Source organism: Haliaeetus albicilla, chromosome 1 (assembly GCF_947461875.1).
Source record: "Haliaeetus albicilla chromosome 1, bHalAlb1.1, whole genome shotgun sequence".
Classification (NCBI taxonomy): Eukaryota; Metazoa; Chordata; class Aves; order Accipitriformes; family Accipitridae; genus Haliaeetus; species Haliaeetus albicilla.
Window position 1 is genome coordinate 35,258,715 of NC_091483.1, and position 19,322 is coordinate 35,278,036.

General features: G+C 41.1%; 2 protein-coding genes across 4 annotated transcripts in view; one reads left to right on the forward strand and one right to left on the reverse strand.

Annotated features, from left to right (window-relative positions):
- The window catches only part of SH3D19 (SH3 domain containing 19), a 124,060-nt gene extending 108,268 nt beyond the window's left edge, over positions 1-15,792 (reverse strand). For both annotated transcript variants that reach the window (XM_069785119.1, XM_069785126.1), the window contains exons 1-2: positions 15,669-15,792; positions 11,260-11,370 (exon numbers count right to left, since the gene is read on the reverse strand). The gene's annotated coding sequence lies outside the window, so the exon portion shown is untranslated. The remainder of the gene's footprint in view (positions 1-11,259; positions 11,371-15,668) is intronic.
- A 126-nt stretch (positions 15,793-15,918) lies between these two features.
- The window catches only part of FHIP1A (FHF complex subunit HOOK interacting protein 1A), a 104,318-nt gene continuing 100,914 nt past the window's right edge, over positions 15,919-19,322 (forward strand). The window contains exons 1-2 of one of the 2 annotated variants that reach the window (XM_069785154.1): positions 15,919-16,498; positions 16,830-16,918. The gene's annotated coding sequence lies outside the window, so the exon portion shown is untranslated. The remainder of the gene's footprint in view (positions 16,499-16,829; positions 16,919-19,322) is intronic. The other variant, XM_069785168.1, reaches the window with a different exon arrangement.

Here is a 19,322-nt window from a genome sequence, read left to right on the forward strand (position 1 = left end):
CAGTTGGTGGTGGGTCACAAGTGGTGTTCCTCAGGGCTTGGTGTTGGGTCCTGTTCTGTTTAATATCTTTATCGATGATTTGGATGAAGGGATTGAGTGCACCCTCAGCAAGTTTGCAGGCAACACCAAGTTGGGAGGCAGGGTCAATCTGCTTGAGGGTAGGGAGGCTCTACAAAGAGATCTGGACAGGCTGGATCGATGGGCTGAGGCCAATCGTATTAAGTTCAACAAGGCCAAGTGCCGGGGCCTGCGCTTCGGTCACAGCAACCCCATGCAGCGCTACAGGCTTGGGGAAGAGTGGCTGTAAAGCTGTCCGGCAGAGAAAGACCTGGGGGTGCTGGTTGACAGCCGGCTGAATTTGAGCCAGCAGTGTGCCCAGGTGGCCAAGAAGGCCAACGGCATCCTGGCTTTTATCAAAATAGTGTGGCCAGCAGGAGCAGGGAGGTGATTGTTCCCCTGTACTTGGCACTGGTGAGGCCGCACCTCAAGTACTGTGTTCAGTTTTGGGCCTCTCACTACAGGAAAGATATTGAGGTGCTGGAGCGTGTCCAGAGAAGGGCAACCAAGTTGGTGAGGGGCCCGGAGCACAAGTCTGATGAGGAGCAGCTGAGGGAGCTGAGGCTGTTTAGTCTAGAGAAGAGGAGGCTGAGGGGAGACCTTATCGCTCTCTACAACTACCTGAAGGGGGCTCGTAGTGAGGTGAGTGCTGGTCTTTTCTGTCGGGTGGCTGGAGATAGGACAAGAGGAAATGGCCTCAAGCTGAGGCAAGGGAGATTTAGGTTAGATGTTAGGAAAAATTTTTTTACTGAGAGGGTTGTCAGACGTTGGAATAGGCTGCCCAGGGAAGTGGTTGAGTCACCATCCCTGGAGGTATTCAAAAAGCGAGTAGACGGTGTACTTCAGGACATGGTTTAGTGGGCATGGTTGATGGTTAGACTCGATGATCTTGAAGGTCTTTTCCAGCCTAAATGATTCTATGATTCTATGATTCAATGGAAGAACTATGAATTTTCCAGACCTGCAGACTGATTTGATAAGATCACATTTATGGGGTAATAATGCCATGCCATTTCAGTCTTTTGCCTCTCTTCTAACAAATAGCGCTGCCACTTTCTGCCAGCTGTGGTAAATTCTGAGATGTGAATGTTCATTCATTAGGATGTGAACAGAAAATATTAAAGAGTGAAGTTTCAAAAAGCTGTGTTTTGAAGAGAAAGAAAAAAAACACCCACATAATTTTGCAGCAATTTGTTAAATATCAGACCGAAGGGAAATCAAGCCAGCTTCCTGGAGCTGGTACTGTGGAAGTGGCTAGCTTTTTGAGCCTTAGATTTTATACACTGCTCACAGAATTTATCACATTCAATTCTTTTATGACAGACGGTATAACTTCATGTGTGTGTGTGATTGAGAGCTATACCAAAATGTGCTCCTGAAGCGTTGCATTGTATTGAGCAATTTTTCTCTTTACACTTCAATACATTTAGTACTGTGTTTAGTGTCCACAAAATATCTTTTATAAATAACAGTACTGGAGATTCACCACTGCCTGGAGGTTGTACTAGATTCCATGCATATTCAGGATAAGACTTTTGCAGTCAAGCCAACAGGAAAAGAAATGGTAGCTTAATAGACACAACAGGAAAAGAAATAGTGCAAACAGTACAGATAATTAAACGAAGCAGCAAAATCAAGACAGGAGATTATTTCAATGCAAAACTTGATCTGAGGTGAGAGAGGGCAGAGTATTGGGTAGCTGAAGGGGATACTAACTTCTGTATCTCTTAAGTTATTGTTCTTAATTGGATCTGACCGTGACCTCCACTGTTTTGCAAGGGTGGTAGCAGGTGTCCTGTTCCTTCTAATCTGCTCATCCCTGCTAAAACAGAATATTAGTGAGGAAGAAGTGCTGTGAGAAACTACGTTTAGTGAAATAAAGTGATAAAGTGAGCTAGAGTACCTGGACTAAAGAATTTATTAGCGTGATTATACCAACACAAAGAGCTTCCAACTCAGAGTGGGCCCTTTAAATGCACTGTTCCTACACTGAAGAGCTTATTGTCAAAACGAATATGGAAAAAAACCAATACAAAACAAAGCAATGACACCAAAAAAAAAACCAAAAAACCAAGAGGAAGGAAATACAATGCGTGTAGAAACTGAAATACAGAAAAGTGAAATGGCATTTCACCAGGGATGGCAGAAGCAGGTAATTAACTCTGCCTCTCTAGGCCTCTAACCTTGCTAGTTCAAGGTCTTTAGTGGCAAGGGACAGGAAAACTGGGAAAACTACATTTGGGTCCTCTAGGCACTTTCTGTTTTGGCACAGCAGGATTCTGGCTATAACTGAATCACCTGGGCACTATGATAAAATAAACACACAGAATCTGTTTGACTAATTTCTAGTAAACAACAAGAGGAAAAGAAGATAAGGTAAAAGCAGTTATTTATATTTCCATGTCTTGACACTAAGGTTGATTCGGTTTCATAGGCCTTTTCCCCTTGTGGATAACTTAGATGCATAGGGAGGAAAAGGTCCCTTTCTCGGGATTAGGATCACTCGGTAGTATTAAGACATTTTCACATTTCTAAAACATCGAGGGCATATTATTTTGTTTTAAAAAAACTATCAGTTTTGGACACCTACTGTCTCAGAAGCAGACCCAGACCAGACAGGTGAAAAGTGTGCAACTAAATACAGGCCTGTTACATGATGCCATTGTAAAAACAAAGAAACAGTGGCATTTTGAGAATAGCCATGGATCATATTTGGAATTCAGCAGCATAAATAATCTTATATACAGCCCTGTTGCAGCTCTGTTGCAGCTGTATCTGGAATATGGTGCACTGGCATTTTCAACCATTTAGGAAGAATGCAGGAGAAAAATAGTGATAAATGGCAACTAAGTTATGCAGAAGTTTTTTGGGGAAAAAATACAACATTTTGTACAAGATGGACATTTTTAGTATCTCCATGTGAAGGAAATAATTCAGTTTATTACAGCAGCTCAAAAACTGTGTTGGCTGTTACTGGTTTGGTTTGCAGTTCAATTCACCATCTTAAATCAACAGTTAAATTACTTCGTATAAACTACAGCTAACCTAGCTTTTGCTCGCTGTACGCCTCTACATACAGTTTGCTTGTGCATATACCTGACACAGTGCCACCAAACAGAAAATTTGTTGATGTTTTCTCACTGTCTGCTGCTCTAAATCTCGCTCTTTAGCCTTGCTGTTAGACTTGAGTGTTTCAGCTGCATGCGTTAGGTGTCAAAGACTGCTGCACTGCAGCACTTACTAGGTTGGTACTCGGCACCGATCGGTACTCTAGGGACCTTGGTGCTTCTGCTACAACAAATAAGCTACAGAGGAGGATTTTGCATCATGCTTCAGGCAGCCTCACTTTCTTCTGCATTCCAACCTCTAGCTATTTGGTCAGCATCCCTGCTCCTTAAAAATAGTTTCATTATATTTCAATATTGTCACTTGCAACTTCAGCATATGGTTTTAAGCCACACCTCTTATGTTGCTTCTGCTTGCAGTGACTGCTGCAGAAATACTTTAGAAAAAGAGGTAATTTTTAATCTTTTTTTATTCTAGTTTAGTTCCCATATCCAAGCTGTTTCTCATCCCATTTCTTTCTGAGCTCGTGCTTTATATTGTTTTATGATCTCTCCTTCTTTCTCAATCTCCTGTTCATAGTAAATTTTGCTTGTAATGTTCCTAAATGGGGCAATGTAACTGCGGCATTCAGAGCCTCCTAATATATATTACAGTTTGGTTTATTAGGGCATAGGCACTGTTACCTTCCTGGCAGAACTAATTAGCACTTTTAACAACAGGTTCTGTTTCAAAACCAACGGTGCCTTACAGCTGAACATCCTGAAAATAGCATTCTAAGGAGTTTTGTCCCTTGTTATAATATTAATCTACATTAACACAAAATATTAAAATGCTGTAGAGATTCTCTGGAACAATGTTACTAACATGGCCAAAGGTCAGCACCTGTTTTAGTTTAAATCAAGGATGACTGTACAATGGATTTTTTTTTAGTAAGAGCAAGCCGTTTAATTTTTAACAATCCTCTTTCTCCTCTGCCCTCCAGAAAACCCAGAAGTGCGTACAGGAGAATATTCAAAACAAATATTAAAAATTTTGAGCTTGTTTTCAAGCTACTGGGCTTCTCTGGCTAATAAGACCTCTTTTATTCACCTGGATTAAAGAATTTCCTCTGCTTTGGACTTTAATGTTTCAGATTGCTTTCAAATGGCAGGTATTGTTTATGCAGAAAATAGTATAATTTTGAAGCCCTTACAATATTTTATGTAGTAACTGATGGTCACTGACAGGACATCAACCAGGGACTGTGTTCTTGAGAAGTTAACATCTACGAGAAATTAGGTCTCCATCAACCTTGGAGTTTTCCTCTTAGCTTGGGTGTGCTAAAAATGAAGGCAAGAATGCATCTTGAGCTTGCTCTTATTCCACTTTCTGAATGGAAACATGCAAAATTGCCCAAGGATGAGGAATAATACTATACATATATACAGTGCCATTCCCACCCTCTTCAACATGAGTTTTGGCTCTGAAAGGTCTTGACACTGTAGAATTCGAGCAGAAGTGCTTACAGGCAGACAAATCTACAGCTTGCTCATGGTACTCTAGAAGGCAGATCTGCTAAATTTCAATCCTCTCCATTTTCAGAAGCAGATGTGAAAATAGTGACTTATATAATAACTTATTAGGCAGCATATTCTAACCTTGCATAAGTGAAAAAATTCTTAGTAAAAGTTTAGATGCCCCTTTAACCCATTTGTAAACCACTTTGTATGGCTACATATAAGCCACTACATTTAAAACACACTTTGATTCACTTCCATGACTTAGTTATTGCACAAATTCAAAAGCAGCAAAACTTCATACTTATGAAGGACACCAGGCATGTATCAGTCTAAGCATCTACTTGATTTCCTAGCCAGGGTATTTTGAAAGCATATCCGTTTGCTTTCTGGCATAAAAGACGGAGTATTCTCTTATTTGAAAATCCAATTCAAAATAGCATTATTTTAGACAGCCAGGGCAAGCAGCATAGTGGTAAATTACATGTTAGGGTAATACAGTATGCACAGTATCAATTATCAAAAAAATAGTCTGTAATGTATTTAAGATATCAGCCTGGTAGCTGCCTACAGATGAAATGGTAGTCTTTTCCTTTGTCCTCTTTAAGGTAATCATACTCTTGCTGTAGAACCTGAAGCCCAGATGTTCTATCACACATTCCCAGAAACTCCTCCAATACAGTTTACTTCAGTGGAACTAAAACTGTAGTTTATGCATACGGCCATAGAGCGGCAGCCTAGTAACAAAAAAAAAAAAACAACAAAAAAACCCCCAAAAGGATGTGTTTGATGTTCCAAGAAGTGGGTATTTCCTAATGGTTTAACATTGCAAGGGGGTTTCTAAACACTAGGGAGAAAAATGAATGAGGCATGACTAGTCCCTGGAAAAAAAAAAAAAAAGAAATCTGGCCTTGATGAAAGCTCAATACTACGGGGAGGGAGAGGAAAGAGGTTGAAAATTAGATGGCAAAGGGGGTCAGATTATGTGCCCATATAGGCAAAGCTGATCAAAGAGAAAGAAATGAAGGACTTGATTTGTGTCTTAAAAATCAAACGCTTCTTCTTCCCTTTGATACAGGCAGTTAATACTTCCATCATCTATGGAAGCTAGTGGACAGGATTACATTAATAGAAGCTAATTTTTAGTTAAGTGGTTTCACAGACTTTTCATTGATAAAAATACAGCTCAAAAAGCCTCTGAATGTTGAATGAGTATTGCAAATCTAAAATGTCAAAGAACAGTATATCATTGTTCTGTTGTTTGCCATAGAGGTTTATGTGTGAAATAAGAACAATTAGATCTTTGCATTAAGCTTTATTTTTATGTGGAATTAAGTGGGTTTAGCAGTTTCAAGCACACTTGAAACAGTATGTAAAAAATCACTGAGGCTGAGCTTTCTTTGCATTTATGTAAATGAAAGTCAGGATTAACTCCATTAATGCTGGTTTTAAGCATGAAATTAGTATGAAAAAAGCATTAGCCACAGCAACTTTTAAAGAATTTAGTTCCCAGTGCTACTAAATTCTATAGCTCACTATCTTTAAAAACAGAATTATTTTATATGAACCATTTATAGTTTTACTTCAAATAGCTGCAATTATCAAATTTAATTATTACACAATAAATATCTTCATGCTGAGATTCCTGATTTCTGTATCTGTGATGTCCACATATTACTGATGTTCTTTGCAGACTAGAAGTAATACAAAATTGACAAAACTAGAGAGATAAATGCCAACCAATTAGTAATCAAATATAGGCTGCACTATACTTTCGTGTGAACAATTTTCACTGCAGCAAGCCTGAAAATTACCTATCAGACTGAGATAATTTGAAAACTGAAAAGCACCCTCACACAAAGTTGAAGACGCCTTTGCTGGCATACTCATGTTCCTTCAAATTACCACATATCCCTTTTACCCACACATATCCATCTGACTTACTTGGCTGACATTCAGTGCTTAAAGTAGAGAACTGGTAAATAGAATTCTTCCCAGAGCTGTAACAATTACTCTAAATAGTCCATATTCTGCTCCTTTCTCTTCCGCACCTGCTGCTTGCAATAAATTGTTTCTAAAGGATGAAAAAGAAAGTGGGAACCTCCAACCTTCTCAGCTTCCTCCTGGATATCAAAACAAAGTCAACATCTTCTTTCCTTCAACTTCTACCTCACTACCACTTAGCCTGTTAATACTTTCATGTTTTTTAATGTGAAAAGAGATGGAAGTCAAGTACTCTATAATAGCTCACACAGATGGGTCTGTCCAGCTTGATATTCCATCTTCTGCAACAGCTAATAGTACATACTTACAGGAAGAGGATGAAAATAGCTTAACTAACCTCTCTCCCCAGCAATAAGCAGTTCAGAAACTTTCTGAGCCAAAGAAAGTGCCAGGAGTACTTTTTTTAATATCAATTACAATCAAGGGGACTTGTCCTCCATTTTATTTACTCCCCTTTGAACCCATTTTAACTGTTGCCTTACCACCACTGTGTTGCAATGATCAGTGATCTAGCAAGGCATTCTGCACCTCTTCCTAGGCTTCAGTTACTGCCCCTCACACTACCACTACCTCCTGCTTACTCGCTGCTTTAAACCTGCAACCAGATCACTTCATTGACAGCCCTCTAGTGCTTATGTTATGAGAGTAATGATGCCACAGACTCTACTTACTAAAATTAAGCATTGAAAGGCCCTGACAGCTGCCTTTCCTATGAAGCCAGGCATTGCAACTGGCTGTATTGCTGGTCCAGGAAGCTATCTAGGATCAGTGGTACAAAATCCAACTAGCTGTCACTTACTAGCAGCGCCTTCAGGCAGGGATGGATACTAGGGTCAATACTGTTTAACACCTTTAATAAAGACCTGGATAATGGGATGGACTGCACACACAGCAAGTCTGTGAGTGATACCAGACTGGAGGGCACAGCTGTTACACTGGAGGGCAGGGCTGCTACTCAGCAGGACCTCTGCATCCTAGATAAATGGGCTGATGGGAACCTCATAAAGTTTAACAAGGGCAAATGCAAAGTCCTGTGCCAGGGTTAGAATAACTTCACACAACAGGACAGGGTAGAAGCCAGCTAGGTAGAAAGCAGCTCTGCATAAAAAGACCTGGAGATCCAGTTGGACAACAAGCTGAAAGTGAGTCAGCAGCGTGTCCTTGTCTTTTATTGAAGGAGCAGAATGATAGGGCAAGAGGCAATGGGTGCAAGTTAGAACACAGAAAATTCCCACTAGGTATCAGGAACAACTTTGTTACCATGAAAGCAGTCAAATACTGGGGGTATTGACATGAGGGCCCAAACAGATTGTGGAATCTCCATCCTTGGAAACATTTGAAACTGTCCTGGAAAAAGCCCTGAGCAAGCTGATTTATTTGGTCCTGCTCTGAGCAGGGGCTTGGCCTAGGTGGCCTCCAGAAACCTCTTCCAACCCAAATGATTCTGTGTTTCTGTGAGTCTCTGATTGCTAGGATTAGACCCAAAGAGGTGTCTGCACAAGAACCAGAAGAAGGTGGGCAACTAGTTACCTTCCCAGAAGAGAGCAATTTCTGTCAAAAGCAGCTCAATTTTGAGTTTCGGGCTCCGGCTAGGAACAGATTAACTACCATAAATTCTTTTCTTAAGTGCTTAGGACTCAGTACAGAAATGGTTTTACAGAAATCTGATTTTGCCAGTTGAAACAACCATGCGCTATACAACTATAGCACTTTAGCAGCACAATCATCTTCAGAAGTCTATAAACTTCAATTTTGTTTTCCTTCCAATTTTAATATCTATTTATTAGCATGTATTTCTGGCTATGGTTGCAACCCCAATAAGCAACTTCCATTTGAGTTTCTGGATTCCAATAAAGGAAGTGAAACATTCTGGTTCATTCTGCCACTTCTTTCCTAGAGCTGTATACTACATTCCCAGATAATTTTCATGGAATTGGCAAGTTACATGTGCCTGGTTGATTAAGAATTTATTTTGCATCTTTATCCAGTGTTATCCAGTCCCACTCACATACACATGCACGCAAAGAACTATGTGTATATTCATAAATATATATATACACACATTTATACTATTCATATACATCTATAGAGTATGTATACTCTGGAGCCAAGAATAATGAACTAAAAGAAAAAACCTACAGGCTTAGGTTCTCAACTACACCACAGATTTTCTTTTTAATAAGATATAGACTGATACCATATTAGCTTTTTGAATATAGTGGGATTCCTACTCATATGCATAATACAGAATAGATACTAGAGGACTTCAGACTTTAATACTAGTTAGTGTCATCATTTGGCAGGTGAGATATTTCCCACAGGTCACACAATTCTACATATTTATTCCTAGTGATTCCACTAATCTCTGCTATGGAAAGCTGAGCTCCTCTACAGAGCTTCTCCTCCCATCCAATGCAGATAACTCCAGCAATAAGCCTCTAGTGACTGGAACAGATGTTGCTGTTTATTTAATTTATTTATTTTACTAATGCACAGCTGCCAGGGCCAAGAAATGAAAAACACTGAATTCCATCAGGATTGCAGTTTCCAGTGACTACATGTTAAAGGACAGATTCCCTGAAAATGATATTTTTTTTAAAAAGGGTGTCAAGCTTGAACTTGAACAAATAACTTCTTACAATAAAGAATCTCAAGACACTAGTATCTGGCAGCTTTTATTCTGTAAATATACAAGTTCTTGGGTGTGCAAACTATAACTGAATTCTCAGAGACAAGTGTGTATAACACATGCTGCACAGTTAGGCAATATTTCTTGAACTGTAACAGTCCAAGTTCAAAATTAGTAACATTTCATTATATAATCCAATCTATTTAGGATACTAAGTACACATTGTTTTCTTTTCCTTTGTATAGGTAGATGGCAACCATATGCAAGTTTCCCTTAATGCAAGTAAAACACTACAGAATCTCATTATGGGGAGAGAAATGTAAGGAAAAATAGCAATAGCAAAACAACTCAACAGAAATACCCTAAAAAGGCAGCTGAAAGACAAATTCCTTTGAATCATAATTCTAACAATTTCTTTCTGGTTCTCTGTTTCGCCTTGAGCAAGACAGTTAATGGCCAGGCTTCAACAGTGGTGGCACTGCCTAACTTTCAGATGTTAGAATGAAATTCATACCTGCATTACAGGTCCTTCATGAAGTGCATGGGGAGAACTAAGCCCCTTACAAAGGCCATCCAAGAAGTCTCCACTGAGCAGGGAGCTGCTCAGAGCTAGCTAAAGGGCTATGCAATACAGAAGAGTGTAACTGTAATCCTGTCCTCTCTAGAGATTCGGTGTATGAATTAGGGCTACAAATGAAGATTTTTATAGTTAGCACCCAGTATCTAGAAACTACTCTTAGAACTGGAGGGAGCTGTCTTCAAAACACATCTGTTGAGGAGCTGCTGTTGGCCCTAGAAATAGTTCATTAATAGATCATTTGCCTACAAAATAAAAGAGCATGGATTAGTTTTAACTCGGCCAAAGAAATGCAAATTCATCTTTCCTTCCTAGCATGTTTCTTACCCATCAATTTACACCAAGTGGGAAACTGGGGAGTCTTTTGAAGCTGGGGTACTATGCTGCAAAGAGCACAAGCCTGGGAAGAGCAAGCAAGAGGAGCATGATTGTACCAGCTAGCACCTAAGAACTCAAAAAGACTTGGAGCCTGGTATTTGATCCTTATACTGTCTGTGCATTTTATCCAATGATTTTTAAATGCAAAGGGTTATGAGCACTTCTCATCTGCCAGATGCTTTTGAAAAAATCCCAACAGGATTTTATTTCAAAGAATTTTAGACACCTACTAATGCTGTTATTTGACCCCAAATCTCCAAATGGCCATTGACCTCCAATTCAGCAAATTGCTGAGGATTTCAGTAAAACTTCCTATTGAATACCTTGCAGAACAAGGAGGGACCTTAAAATATGGGGCCTTGCGTCTGTCATACCGGAGGTTTTGTCTTGACTGTTCTCAGTCTCTTCCTGAGAGTCTTTCTCCAGCTGCCCACTCTGAGCATTTCAAGTAATTAATCTCACACAAAGATAGGTGCCCAGCTTTTCTCTTGCACCGTGTATTTATTTGGCATGAGTAAAGTCATCATTGGCAAAAAATGAAAAACAATTTTTCAAAAAATTAAGTAAAGATTTCTCTCAATTAACTACGTTATACTTATGACTCTTAACAGCCATAAACTCTGAAGGGAAGTAAAGCTGCAATGTAAACCATTAAAAACTACTGAGTTTCTGGGAAAAAAAAAATCTTTCTGTACATTGTGTGCAAGAAATGCAGAGTGAAGCTCTCCTCCTTTGCAAGTCTTATTTCTCTCTCTTATTTTCTCTGTAGAAAGTAACACCTACTGACTTCACAAAGTATCTGACAATGGTGAAGAATCACTTTATTCCAGACCTAAGCAAGGAACAAAAAAGCCCATGCAGAGGAACAAAACACTACTAAGAATTACTCTCTGATTCACTATAGATTTTTTGCCTAGCAGCTGAATGGTTCATCTCCTGTCTAGTACTGGTCCATTCATAGAGGAAATCAGTATTCATATACTCTCACAAGAATGCTACTTAATGGTATTTCATTGTATTTTAAGTGGTGTAAGAGAGGCGTGCAGACTTACATGATCTTTCATCGCCTGTTTTGTCTCTGCATCTTCCCAGGCATGCAGCTGGACAGTAGTACTATCCAGAGACCAGTGGGCTCATACAGTATGACATTTTCTTTCCTCCCCCTTCAGTAGCAATTTCCAGCAGGTGCAAATTCATGTTAGTTCAGGGAAAAAAAAAAATTAAAAATTCCAGTATTTCTGATTTCACATCTGGAAGATAGGCTTCATGCAACACAAACTGCAGGATTTTCCCATATCGCAGGTAACCTATTTCCCATTGTCAGTAGCTCAGTGATTAGAGTCTACCAAAAACATGGCCTATCAGGAGGACAAAGTGGAAAGTTTTATGAAAGCAGACAGAAGTGTGACTTTGGGAGGGCTTTGATGAAAATTGAGGGACGTGTTATGAAAATAGGAAGAATACTGTATAGCTATTAATAAGCAAGTGCTTCTCTAAAGAATTTACATAGATTGCATTGTAATTAGCTGGGAGGAGGCCTTGTATCTGAGCCAGTGTTCAGTAGTGGATTGTGGTCTACTAAAATTTTCCCTACTAATGAACTAACAACATTCTGGTTTTTTTTAAAAACCTGAGATAATTAAATTATTAAATCCAGATTGTCAGAGGTGACTATTGAGGGAGTAGGGATAGAAAATGTGGTTGTTCTTCCACTGTTGACTATCATGTGACATGTGTGTAGGTTATAGGTTATGGAAGAGTAGCTTTGGCTCTGTTTGCTTAAACACCACGTTCACTATAATCACAGTCTGTATAACCAGAAAAGCAGAATAATGTTGATAACCTAATTTTCATTAAGAAATGTGTTATGTAGTTCTTGGCCAAAGATCCCACTGGACCTTGGAGTATAACTCTTAATTAGAAAAGGAGGATGATGAGCCTTTAAAGAGTCTACTGCTACTCATCCTCTAGGGATATATTTTTGTTAAATATCCTTCAGCTGTATTCTTAAGGTAAGTGATTTGCTAGGGTCCAGACATAAATCTTTGCTGGCAGGGATGGTTCAGCAAATCCAGAAGAAATCTATGAGAGAATGAAAAATTTTCTATCCTGCAACTATCCAGCAACAGTAGCAGCCTACAGAGAAGGAAGGAGGTTTTGTCTTGTTTCTGTGAGAAGGGAGGCTTTTTTTTTTTTTTTTTTGTCAGCTGCCCCTCTCATCCCCAAGTACACAGCTTGAAGGATTTACAGCACAAGTACAGGCTCTATGTTTTCAAAGCATAAAGAGAAAAAGAGAGTATCTGAAGAGGACAAAGGCAAGTTCTCAGATAATGCAGAGGATATATTATAGCATGTGCTTTAGACACAGACTGTCAAGGAAAAAAACCTCAGGAACAATAGGATAGAGCACAATTGTTTCTAGATGCCTATCTGTTAAAAGACATTTTTGGAATCATGCTTTCAGCTTCACATATTCTTTATGCTAATTTATGGTGCCCCAGTTTGTCCCTGCCCTCATGCTGCTCCCTCTCTTGTGCCAGGGTAAGGATTTATGTGGTGGCAGGTGAAGCAGATCAAAGAACTGATCCATGTTAAAGTTAACTGCAAAAAAAAAAAGGGGTGTGTGTGTAATTTTAATCTGGGTCAGGGAACTGATCTCATTTATTAAACAGCTGCATAGATTTTCTTTGACTACATCAGGGAAGATGGAAGTGTAAGTGGGGACAGAATGGGTGGAGGAAGGCAAGATTACTTCTTTTGATAGCAGTGCTGACCTGTGCTAATTTACAGCATATGAGAAATTACAGACTGTGAGTGGACTGACTTTTGGAGCAGAGTGAATTAACTTATTCTCAAAATTAGTGTCAGGCCCTTACAATGTATCATAGATAGCCAAATCTGGTTTTAAAGAGGAAAAATAATTTTGTTAAAGGGCCAGTGAACTTATTTTGGTTTCTCTCATAAATCACTAAATTATAATGGTCAAAGGTGAGTCTTTTTAACTAAATCCTGTTATATAACTTCCATAACAAACTTCCTTTTGTTTAAAGAGTTGTCTTGAAACTGGTAAATCAACAAACACCAGTTAAGATAGATTACAAAATATTTTAAGTTGTTTCTGTTCATCAAAGTACAGACATTTCAGAATTCATTATCTCTTTTTCTTAGCAATCTGAGGTTTCTTGTATTCATTGTATTGCTTAAGCACTTAAAGGTAACATACTAATTTCCAATCTGTATAAATATTTTTATTAGTTACCAGTCCAGCCAAGTGCCTGGATTCTATCCATGTAAATACAACATTTATCTTTCACATACTAATGATTTTAGAATGGTACTACATTGTAAACTGTGCGTTGAAACAAAGTATCTGCAAAACCATATCTCAAAAAAGCTTAGGGACATCTTTGAACATTAAGGAGTAAGTGTGGTTTACACTGTTCAGATGAAATATGATTTAGGTAGACGTAAACAATGGTTTTGCATAAGCCTTTAAAGTACAGTGCTTTTCTTTCTTAGTGTGAAGGTTTTAGGGTATCTGTAGAGATATTATTTTTTTTTCCTGATGCTGCAGGCATGCCCCTGGGTCACAGAAAGCAGAAACTTTCTGGATTTCTTTAGAAAGCCAGAGCTTTCCATGGAGCAAAGCTGGTGACCAAAAGTATGAGCATACATGTTGTTACATTTTCTAACTACTATAAATACAAACTTAGTTGTAAGTATTGCTTAAACTTCACTAGAGGCCCTGCACAATTGTACTGATGACACAACATTCAAGACTGGCAAATGCTGTTTGTTAAATCTTGTGTTACCTTTACTACTTGCAACTATCCTGTCAGCCAATTGTGTTTGGGTTCAAGCATTATGCCTCTTATACCTGGGTGAATTATTTCTTAGTAGCTAAGAATGCCTTCAGAACAAAGATGGCCAGTAGGAGGATTAGTGGGAGCTTGTGATAAGTCATCTTTACACTTCCATCTCTTCTAACTCCGTGTGATAGAACAGCTTATCTAATGATTAAGAGATAGGGATGTAAAGGGACAGCTATCTTGGATTCACCCTAATTATCACAGGAAAAATAGTTATGGAGTGTTTTTAAAATGCTTAGAGCAGCAATAGAAAGAAGTGAAATAGATTATATCAGCATCCATAACAGGCACTGTTTCAGAGGCTCACTCCTTAATGATCTGCTTATGATGAGATGTTTCACACAAAGGGCATCTTTCATCTGTGTGCTGGCTGACAGTTCCCATGCTTCTGAGACCAAACAATTTAAACAGAAGTATCCTCTCAGTTTCTGCTAAAGTCCTCTAGACAATTTTACTAAATTCCCAAGCTGGCTTCTGCTCTGCCATCCTAGGCAGCCACTGAATGCCACCCACCCGTGTACCCAGGCTCTACAGCAGCACACGGAAGCTGCTTCCTGAACGAACGGCAAGAAATACCGGATCTAATGGAGGAACTCACATCTCCAACAAGAGACCTGCACATCCAGACATCGAGGTAACAGATTCTGGATTCAGATTATGAGGGGGATGACATTAGTAGCTCTGCTGAGCACTTCTACCGTACCATTTGCAATAAAGAATTATGTCGAACTAATATTTCATCTTGCAGTTCTGAAAACAATAAATAACAGCATAAGAGGCAGGAATTATAGTCTCTGGAAATGGCAGTTCCCCTGCTCCTTAAAGCTTAGATTTAGGTTCAACATGTGTCAAGGTATTTTACAAGAACCAATGATTCTTCTAGTCTTTCTAAGTGGAGGAACTTGACTCAGGTTAGATCAGTTTTCTTTCTGACTGGATTTTTGGATGCTGGTTTTGTCCTGGGTTGGGAAATCTTAACTCTGGCATACCTAGGTGTGAGTTAGTTTGTGTGGATCTAGTTAGTTAGTAGTCTTAGTAAACTATTCTTTAGTTACATAGAGCATTTGGAGAGAACACTTCCTGACCTCATCGAGAATACCGTTAGACTTGGTAAATTATATTATACATTTATTTAAATGAGCTGTTACCCTAATAGGCCAGCATCTCTTCCTATTTTGAGTCATTAGCAAAATCACAATCAGTACCCTGGCAGTCTAATTAATTTATCTGAAGCCATTTAAAAAAAAAACAAAAACAAAAACAAAAAAACCCACCACACAATAGCATAGCGAACCATGCTTAACTAGTCACAGCAGTCTATCACAGTTATAGTGAGGTATTTAAAAATAAGAACTATATAGCTTGTACCATTAATTCTAATTTGTAAGTAATACGGGCTAGATTTAAAATGGTACTTCTGTTTTGCAGGTTTTCCATGGCATAAATCGACGGCAGGAAGCTTGCTTAGTTATTCACGGGGGCTATGTGCGTAACCCTCCAGGAGGGTCCAGGCAAATGGCAGGCAGGCGATTCCCCCCACCTGTACCCTTTCAACAAAGCAAATGGGCCCCAAAGGCCAGCGTGCAGCTCACCGAGGGAAGAGGACTCGAAATGCTCCAGCTTGCAGAGAAACACTCCCTAGGGAGCACCGGCATTTTCTGCTGAGAGAGAACAACACTCATACGCCGCGGTATCATCTAAAGAAAAAAAAATAGTAATAATGACAATTAAAAATTAAAAAGGGGTGTGTGTATAACAGTGCCACCTAGTGACTCGCATAACTGGGGCCACCTTCCTCCTATGGCATCGGCCGTAAAATACAGGGCCCATCTACCACACGGGTTTTTTTTTTGTTTAAACACTGATTTTTGGTTCTTTGGTTTGTGGGTTTTTTTTCCCTCTCTCTCTCCAGGAGCGTGTTTCTTTCCGGGCCGACACCTCCTCACCTACCCACAAGTATCACCTCAAAAGGCGGCACCGACCGACTCCCTCCTTTTCCGCGGCCGCTCTCGCCTGGGCGGGCGGAGAGGGCGAGCGCGGCCCGGGCCGGGCCTCACCCCGCCAGGTCGCGGCTCCTCCCTGCCTCTCTGACTCAGCAGCCCGGCCCCTAGCTTACACAAACTCGGCGGCTGGTACCGAGTTGGGGCCGCCGGCTTGAGGGAGAGGGAGGAGGAGGGTGGGGGGAAGATGCCCGCCCTGAGGGGATGGAGCCTCCGGGGCGCTCGGTGAGGGCGGGCTTGAGGGGGATCCCTCCCTCCTGAGGGATTAGCGCCGGTCCCGGCTGCCCCGTCGCTGACGGCGATTTACCTGGGAGGCAGCCTCTCTCCCTTCCTTCCCTCCCAGAGCCGGTCGCTTCGGTAGAGAGGGAGCGGAGCCCGCCTCGCCCCTCCCCGGGGGAAGTTTCCGCCACCGCCCGCGCCAGGTAGGGGCTGGGCCACCCCCCCTGCCTCGGGGCGGGAGCCGTGAGGGGGTGGCGGAGGTTGGGGACGGGCCTCAGATCTGGCGGCGGGGCCTCTGTGACGGGCTCAGTCGTTCCCGCCCAGGGTTGGGCGGCAGCCGGGACGCCGAGTTGAGGAGGTGTCTCGTCGGCGGTGCAGTGCGGGGCGGCGGGCCGGTGTCCTCCGCAGCCGAGCAGCTGCTGTCTGCCTCGGGGCTGCCGCAGGGCTGAGGGGGGAGTATATAGGTCACTAGAAGTAATGCCTGCCTAATCCCCTTTATCTTTTCGGCTCGGCTTTTCCGCTGCTGGTTTGTAGGGCGAGCTGGGCAGCGTTGGCTGCAAACTTCTGGGAGAGGACCCAGGCTTCGCGCAGGGCTGCGAGCTGGGCAGCGGGCGAGTGCCAAGGTGAGAGCGTGGGATGTGCGCTTTTGTTTCAAAGAAGGCTTTTTCCTCATAAGTGTGACGCTTTATATAGCGCCAGGTATTTCTACTTGCATCTGTTAGCTGTGTGACCCTGTGTGTGGGTTGTCAGCTTGGGTTCGGGCTTCGTTTTAACAGGCTGGTAACGTGGATTATTTTTTTTCTTCAGGACACTCATTGAGTCACTCACCAAATCACTGGAGGCTATCCTGGTATTTTCTTAGGATGGCAAAGGAAAGTCTCAGCAACTTCAGCGCCCTGGTAACTGGAGAAGGCAGTGTGCCCTGATAAAGGGATTGCTGTGTTGCTCTCTCTGATCTTTGAGGCAAAGAGGAACTATTAGCAAGGTCATGTGAACGTGTTCTGTCACCCGAGGTCGTTGGGAGTAACTCGGCATGATTTTGAGTTACTCCATGTGGACAAATCTGTAGGTGCAGGCAGATACACTCTGTCAGGAGGTTGTGCGTAGGGCCAGCCTGCCAGTATAGGACAGTTTGCCAGGTTGAGGTATACGATTTCTTATAACTCAGAAATATTAAGGCACACTTAGTAGTATTCGGAGATTTTTATTTCAGTCTGATTTCCTCCTCCTACCTGGGGTGTGTGATTGGTTTTCTGATTAGCATTAACACATCTCATACGATGATAAGAAGAAAAATGCCTAAAAATGAGTGTGTTGTTTTATATGCTGCCATACTACTTCTAGGTGAACTGAAAAAGACTTCAGAAGCTGCCAGTGGCCTCTCCCTCTGCCTAGGTGTTTTCTGTTGATCAATGCGAAACTCTAATGCCGTGCAAGAGTTTATAGTTGCATTTTCCGTCTGTACAACAGTGGTTTTATTCCTCCTTGTAGCTGTAACAAGGATTCAGGACCTCATCTCATTAGTGGTGAAGCATGATGCTTCTATCATGTTTTCATTTTCAGAGAGAAGAGGGAGTGATAATAAACTGCCCATTCAAAGAGATCTCACACACCAATATTGTAATAGTGTTAGGTCATGCAGTACAGACCTATGTTTCTGGCCTGTGCTGTTTTTATATCATAATTTCTAGAGTAAACCTTTTAGAAAAAATGGTGATTGGAAGGGTTTATAATACCCGAAGGAGTGAAGTTGGATTAGGGTTTTCACATTGTTTGTGTTGCCTTACTTCTGCTGGGCTGTGTATAAAGTGTCCACCTGATCTGAAACTAATCTAAGAATTAAGACCTAATGCTGTAATTCATTTTTTCCTCTCTGGCTCTGCTTTAACAAACATGGAAGGTCAAAGGGAGAAGGAAAAGGCAAAAAAACTTACAATCTACATTGTAAAGTATAAATAATTGCAAAGGTCAGGATAGTACCGGTGAGATATTGGTGTGAGGACGGCAGTTGTGAAGCTGATGGAACAACCAGATGCCTTTTTCTGTTATCCATCTCGATCAAGACAAATGTTTTCAATTGATTTCTGCTAACAGCTATTTTAATCTATTTATTGAGCCATGGTGATTGATGGATGATATGTGCTTTGAAAAATAAGTGAATTCAATTAAAATGATGAAAAATGTGTTGCCAAAGCCCATGGAAGAAACACAACTTCATTTATATCCTCTTTTTTTTTCTCCCCTCCCCTCTTTTTTTTCTCCCCTCCCCTCTTTTTTTCTCCCCTCCCCTCTTTTTTTCTCCCCTCCCCTCTTTTTTTCTCCCCTCCCCTCTTTTTTTCTCCCCTCCCCTCTTTTTTTTCTCCCCTCCCCTCTTTTTTTTCTCCCCTCCCCTCTTTTTTTTCTCCCCTCCCCTCTTTTTTTTCTCCCCTCCCCTCTTTTTTTTCTCCCCTCCCCTCTTTTTTTTCTCCCCTCCCCTCTTTTTTTTCTCCCCTCCCCTCTTTTTTTTCTCCCCTCCCCTCTTTTTTTTCTCCCCTCCCCTCTTTTTTTTCTCCCCTCCCCTCTTTTTTTTCTCCCCTCCCCTCTTTTTTTTCTCCCCTCCCCTCTTTTTTTCTCCCCTCCCCTCTTTTTTTTCTCCCCTCCCCTCTTTTTTTTCTCCCCTCCCCTCTTTTTTTTCTCCCCTCCCCTCTTTTTTTTCTCCCCTCCCCTCTTTTTTTTCTCCCCTCCCCTCTTTTTTTTCTCCCCTCCCCTCTTTTTTTTCTCCCCTCCCCTCTTTTTTTTCTCCCCTCCCCTCTTTTTTTTCTCCCCTCCCCTCTTTTTTTTCTCCCCTCCCCTCTTTTTTTTCTCCCCTCCCCTCTTTTTTTTCTCCCCTCCCCTCTTTTTTTCTCCCCTCCCCTCTTTTTTTCTCCCCTCCCCTCTTTTTTTCTCCCCTCCCCTCTTTTTTTCTCCCCTCCCCTCTTTTTTTCTCCCCTCCCCTCTTTTTTTTCTCCCCTCCCCTCTTTTTTTTCTCCCCTCCCCTCTTTTTTTTCT